The sequence below is a fragment of the Apis dorsata genome, unplaced genomic scaffold (assembly GCF_000469605.1).
Source record: "Apis dorsata unplaced genomic scaffold, Apis dorsata 1.3 scaffold_676, whole genome shotgun sequence".
In the NCBI taxonomy this organism is placed as follows: Eukaryota; Metazoa; Arthropoda; class Insecta; order Hymenoptera; family Apidae; genus Apis; species Apis dorsata.
In genome coordinates, this window is record NW_006263858.1 from 96230 (window position 1) to 102279 (window position 6050).

At 37.4% G+C, this 6050-nt stretch overlaps 1 protein-coding gene across 1 annotated transcript in view; it reads left to right on the top strand.

Annotated features, from left to right (window-relative positions):
• Window positions 1-6050, top strand: part of LOC102681748 (A disintegrin and metalloproteinase with thrombospondin motifs 9) — a 113734-nt gene that overhangs the window by 76304 nt on the left and 31380 nt on the right. The window lies entirely within an intron of this gene.

Below are 6050 nucleotides of genomic sequence, written 5' to 3' on the forward strand. Positions count from 1 at the left end.
GTTACACACGTATGCATATATATATTTTTTACATATAATAACATCTCAATTTATAAATACAAAAAACTGTTAGCCTTCTCGTTACAATAGGCGAAAATTTCGTCTCGAAGATGAGAGTGGCCTCTTCACGAAGCTTCACCATTCCAATTTAAATACATTCACGTTACACACGTATGCATATATATATTTTTTACATATAATAACATCTCAATTTATAAATACAAAAAACTGTTATCCTCGTCGTTACAATAGGCAAAAATCTCGTCTCGGAGATGAGAGTGGGTCGAGAAGACCACCATCGCCTCGATCGGGTACATCGAGTGTACATCGGTTGAAGGGAATACTTGGTCCCGCGCCGAAAACGTATTAATAATGCATGGGGCTTGTGGAGGGACTCGCATTAGGAGGGACAACGATGCACACGTGTGCACAAGGCGCAGCACTCGTGTGTATGTAACACTTTTACGTAGGGACGTCCAGGTGACTTGGATACCTATCGTTTTATTCATGACCATTCCTGCTCCCTTCCCCGTTTTAAAAACACGGCGTGTCACGTGTGTGTCGCGCGGCGAAAGTTCATTCGAGCGTAAGCGAATAAATAAATGGGCAGCAGGCGGCCAGGGGTGGGAGAGGGACAACTCCTCCCCCTCCCCTTTCTCTCTTTCCTCCCTTTTCGGGCCACGACCGGTTTTTTTCGACAGCTCGATTAACATTCCGTTGTCGAGCCGTTTCATTGTCCACGGAGGCGCGGATTAATTATTTCGTCAGCCGTATACGCGATCATCTCGCGTATAGTTTCAGAGATCGGAGGATACTATTGTTGTTGTTCGTTAAAAAATTTCTTTTTTGGAAAGGTGGATTACTTTTCCTCATTTTGAATTGTTGAGCAACGTTTCGAGTAAATAATTTAGGAAAATTGGTGGAATTTATTGCAAAGTGATATGAATTCGAAGAGAGGAGGTAATTGAATTAAATTTAAGAAGCGTATGTGTATATAAAGAAGACTTGTGGTCGTTTAATTCATTCGATGGAATTGCATTAATAACGATTATACGTTGGAGCAGACACGTGCACGTGATATTTACAATTTCGTTGCTTTTATCTCGTGCATGATTGATGCAATGCTACAATGATTTATGGACAATACCTTCGCTCGTTAATAAAAGCGCGTAGAAAAGTGTATACGTTAAATTCCAAGTACCAAGAGTAATTAATTTTGGCCAACAGCTTTTATGCACCGATCTGTAGAAACTTTCAACAACGGTAATACAATTAAGTTTACAAATTGCATTCTTAGTCTTAGTGATTGATTTACGACTACATTTCAAAGAAATAATAGCTCTCTAAATGATTGATTTCTAACCGGTTGATAATTTACAAGTAACATCTTCACTCTACTAAAAAAAAAAAAAAGAAAACTTAGAAAACATTTAACGATCTGACTAATCGACGTGTTATGATCCGTTAAAAAACTTAAATCTATTGAGTATAAATTATTCAAAAATATTCAAAAAATACAACAACGCTCTATCCTTCACTTCGTGATTATCACAATGAATTGAAAGATGAATTCATACACGATCGATAAAATCAAAAGAAATTAAAAAAAAACACGTTGAAAAGAATAAAATAAAACGAAAGAAATACTCAAAAATCTCTTACCTAAAATCAAAAGATTTCTTTTTGACACTCTTTTCATCTTCTTATGGAATCAACAGCGTGCTTAATTGACGGTTGCTCGTATTATTTCTTTTCTTTCCTCCCTCCCCTCCTGGTTGGTCGTCGATCTCACCCACCGGTTGCTGCCCTTTTTCTTCTGGCGCTCGAGGGCCAACCGCGTGTGCACGAATTTAAAGAACGTTAACCCTCCCGCGGTCGAAGACCGTGGCTCGGCCTCCTGGAGCATGCCTTCCTCCGGGCTTTCGTCATTTTTCAGGAAAAATAAACGGACCCGTGTTCGACCGCCGGTTAAATTTATGGCGCGAAGCCGCGTTCCATCGGTAGTATTACCATAAGATCTTGGATCGTTTGTGTGTTTATCGAAGAGATATCGTCGGCCCTTTGTAACAGGGGCAATAAGAGAATAGAGGGGGAGGGGGATCGCGTGTATGGACGAAATATACGGCAGAGGAGGGAGAGAGAAGAGGGAGTAATTTTTTTGCTGATTTAATATCGAGTTTGGAAGTACGATTTTTATGGTGTGTAATTTTTTGACAAGAAAAAGGAAGATTGATATAAAATTTTTTGATATAATCTTAATACATTCGATTGAGAAAATTAATTTATCTTTAAAATATTTTTAAAATATTCTCCTTCTCGCAGACTCGCTGGAACGAACTCGGCCCCTTTCTCGCAAAACCTCTCAAGACCACGACAAGAGAGGTAATCCGCTTTACAAATTTATCAAACCCCTCTCTCTCTCTCTCTCTTCCCCTTGAGAAAAAAAAGCAAGAGTTGAAAAGCAAAGAGTAAGAAGCGGAGGCGTTTGAATCGAACGTTAAACGGCGCATAACGCGATAAAGTCGATATTAAAAGCAGGCGAAAGGGGGGCAATATCCGTCGTGGAAAGTCACGGGCCGTCGTTGTTACGCACAGTCTCGAGTCTCGATCGTGACCTAATCTCGTTTCAAAGGCGAAGGGCGTAACCGTGGCGCGGATCCAGCTCGAAGCCAAGAGAGGAAAAGGCGTTTAAGAGAGAAGCGGTGGCGACGACCACCTGTAACGAAACAGGTTCGGCCATTTACGGGATATTACCTCCGGGCGAATTCTGACGTTCCATTCGAGACAGCTTGGCGACGTGCTCGAGTCGAGTCGCGTCCGACCGTTCACCAAATTTGCCTTCTTGCACGCGCCCGCCTCCTCGTCTTTGCCCGCTTTGCGCGCCTGTGTGAGTTTTTGAACGGATGGAGATATAATGGATGGACGGATGGATGGACGAGAGATTAGATCGATCGGTCGTTGTGCTCGTTTTAGCCTATCGTGGCTACTTTTTTCAATTGGATCGTCGCCTCGTACACGCGATACGATAGTCGTGATAAACTTTGAACGCTGAATCTTTCTCTTTTATTTTAACAAGTTTTAAAATAGAGTTTGTTATTAATTAAGTAAACGTGTACGCGTTCTTGAAGGAAAGCTTCTTGAAGGAAAGAGGAATTTATATTTTTTTATTGTCATTATGATATCTATCTAGTTGAAAGTGAAATTGTTGATTCGTAGCAAAGAAGAAACTTTTACTTAAATATTTCGATAACGATATTTTTTGTAATTACGTTAGACTAATATGTTGAACAAGTTGATAGAAAATGGGAATAAAGTAATCTAGCGATAATTATCTAATAACTATGTAAATCACATAACTAGATTAGATCAATATATTGAACAAATTAATAGAAAATGGGGATAAAATAATGTAGCGATTATTATCTAGTAATTATCTAGTAACTATGTAGGTCACTTTACGTGTCACAGTCGAGTAGAAGGTGTAAAGTAATTGAGCGAGGCTAGAGAATAGGTATGTTGAAAGTGGTAGGCAATCAAGTGGGTAGCAAGTATGGCGGTGTGAATGAGATTTTAATAGTAGATGTAGGTGTGTGTTCGGAAACAGGCGAATGACGTAATAATTGATTTATGGTTTTGGGTTGATGTGTAAATGCACACGCGTATATTCATACTTCCTGTGACGTCGTAAATGTTGATTGTACTCCGGTTGTAATGGGATATTTTATTATAGCGTCAATTATAATCTTGTATAATTAGGATAAAATCTGTATGGTATCCGAGCAACATAATAAATTAACAATAATCGATTGGCTATTGTTTACCTGTCGTAAATTAGTGGGCTGTTGTATAAAAATAACTACCTTTTGATAGAGATAGAAATACGGCTAATCGAGTTGTATTGTGTTTAAAATACATTTGAATTTACATGGGAATTTTTATTTCGACAAAAATTGCAAAAATATAGAGGAGTTGCATAAAGGTAGAAACAATCACGTTTTTAAGATAGAGTTGAATTTGAATTTTAATAATTTAGTATTATATAATAGTATTTATATATTTATTATTTGTAATAATAATTTTAAATTTTTTTATTTACTTATTACAAATTTTTTTTAATTTATTTGTAATAAATAGAACTGTTTATAAATTTATAGAGAAGATAGGATATAAAATGCTGTATGATTCATTCATTTGATATGCGAATTTCTAGATTTTAGATTTCATTTTTCTTTTGTTTTGTACTCGAATTTGCATAAATATTCACAGAATTATAATAACAAGTATATATATGATCATATTATTTATGACGAGTTTCCATCGTTAACCGATAGTTAGAGTGAAAGATGGAAAATATTATTGCGATAGATCTTTCAAATATTAACATTAGGAAGCTTGTAACCCGGAAGTGAACATCGATCACTTTAAATAGATAGATCGTTTACCTCCAAGTGTTCCACCATTTATACCAAGAATAGTGTATGTGCGACGTTCGGGTCAATGATTTATCTGGCTTTCCCTTTCTCCAAGTAATTTTCAATTCAAACATTCCTATTAACAAATCTCCAATAAAATTCTAAGACAAGAATTTTAACATTCGTTTTTTTACTATTATATCGTAACACAATACAATCAATTTGTATAAAATTACACTTAAAATTAAAATTAAAAATATTTCCAAATTTCTTTAGAAATAATAATTAAAATTACCTTTAAACGATCTATGATAATTATTCTCTATATTATTAAATCTCAAATATTATCGTAATGCAAAAAAAAAAAAAAATTTCCAAGGATTTCCCCCTCCAAATTCTTCTCAAAATAATATTGGAATAAAATCCCCTTCGTGAATAAAAGCACGAATGAAAGCAAGGATATACGTACTCGAGGAGGCATACTACGCTCGGTAGAAGCACGTGGGCGGTAGATCGCGATCGATCGTGGATCCACGAGCCGGTCATGGGCTCGATACACTCACTCTCTGGTCGATGGCTTTCGTTCCTTGCTTTGGGACCGGCTGGAATCGGGCCTGGGGCATGGCAAACCTGTTAAGCCGATGAACCTGTAATCACGCGCGAATTTCGAACGAGAAACCAGCCCTTCTGCACCTCCGAGCAAGAAACTGAAATCGCCTGGTTAACTTAGGAAAGAAAAAGGCGGGGGGAACGATGACAGAGGAGGGCTCGTTTCGAGGAGGAATGCATCGTTGCTCGCGTGATTAGGACTCCTTTCGTGTGTAATGATCGAAGATCTTCGAACGGAAAACTCTTAATGATGATTTCTTTTATTGAGAAATTTTTCTTCTTCTTCTTTTTTTTTTCTCTAATTTTTATTTTGACAAACATTTGAGAATAATCGAAGAGAGTTTTTCAGACAACTTTTTTCTGAAAAGAATTTAATCACGATAATGTTAATTTCATTCTTCAACGAGCAAGAATAAAATATTTTATTCAACAGATACCAACCGTCTGATAAAATTAAATAAAATAACATCTCTGACAAATTACTGGCAAAAATTCGAGGAACAAAACCACAAAAACGTATAAAAATTTCGACCAAAGAATACACCAATAAAATTCGCTTCAAACTTATATAAAAAAAGATAAAATCCTCGGCTGGATCACTTAACAAGGAGGAACAAGAGCAAACAAAATCATTTTACCGAGCGAACTATCCGACAAAACCGTATCGACATGCAATGGAACAACGAGGAACGGGGAGAAACAAGGCGAAATCAAGATGCAAAGAAAGAAAAGAAAGCGCGTACAGAATGGGAATCGGAGTTGTAAAAAGCACCTTGGGCAAAAAGCGCCCCGGTTAAATGGAAGGCGTGGTACAGATGTACAGATTTCTTTGCGCGGAGGGGGCGTGCGTGCCCTCTCAAGGGTGGCCTTTCGAAACAGTGGATCCTCCCCCAGCAAAAAAAAATGATCGAACTCGTCTCGAAACGAGGGGTTAACGATGATCGAAAAAAAAAAAAAGAAAAACTCGAAGGGACTACTACGGGGATCGATAATTACTGACAATCGCGTTTAAACTAACTCTTATTCTCC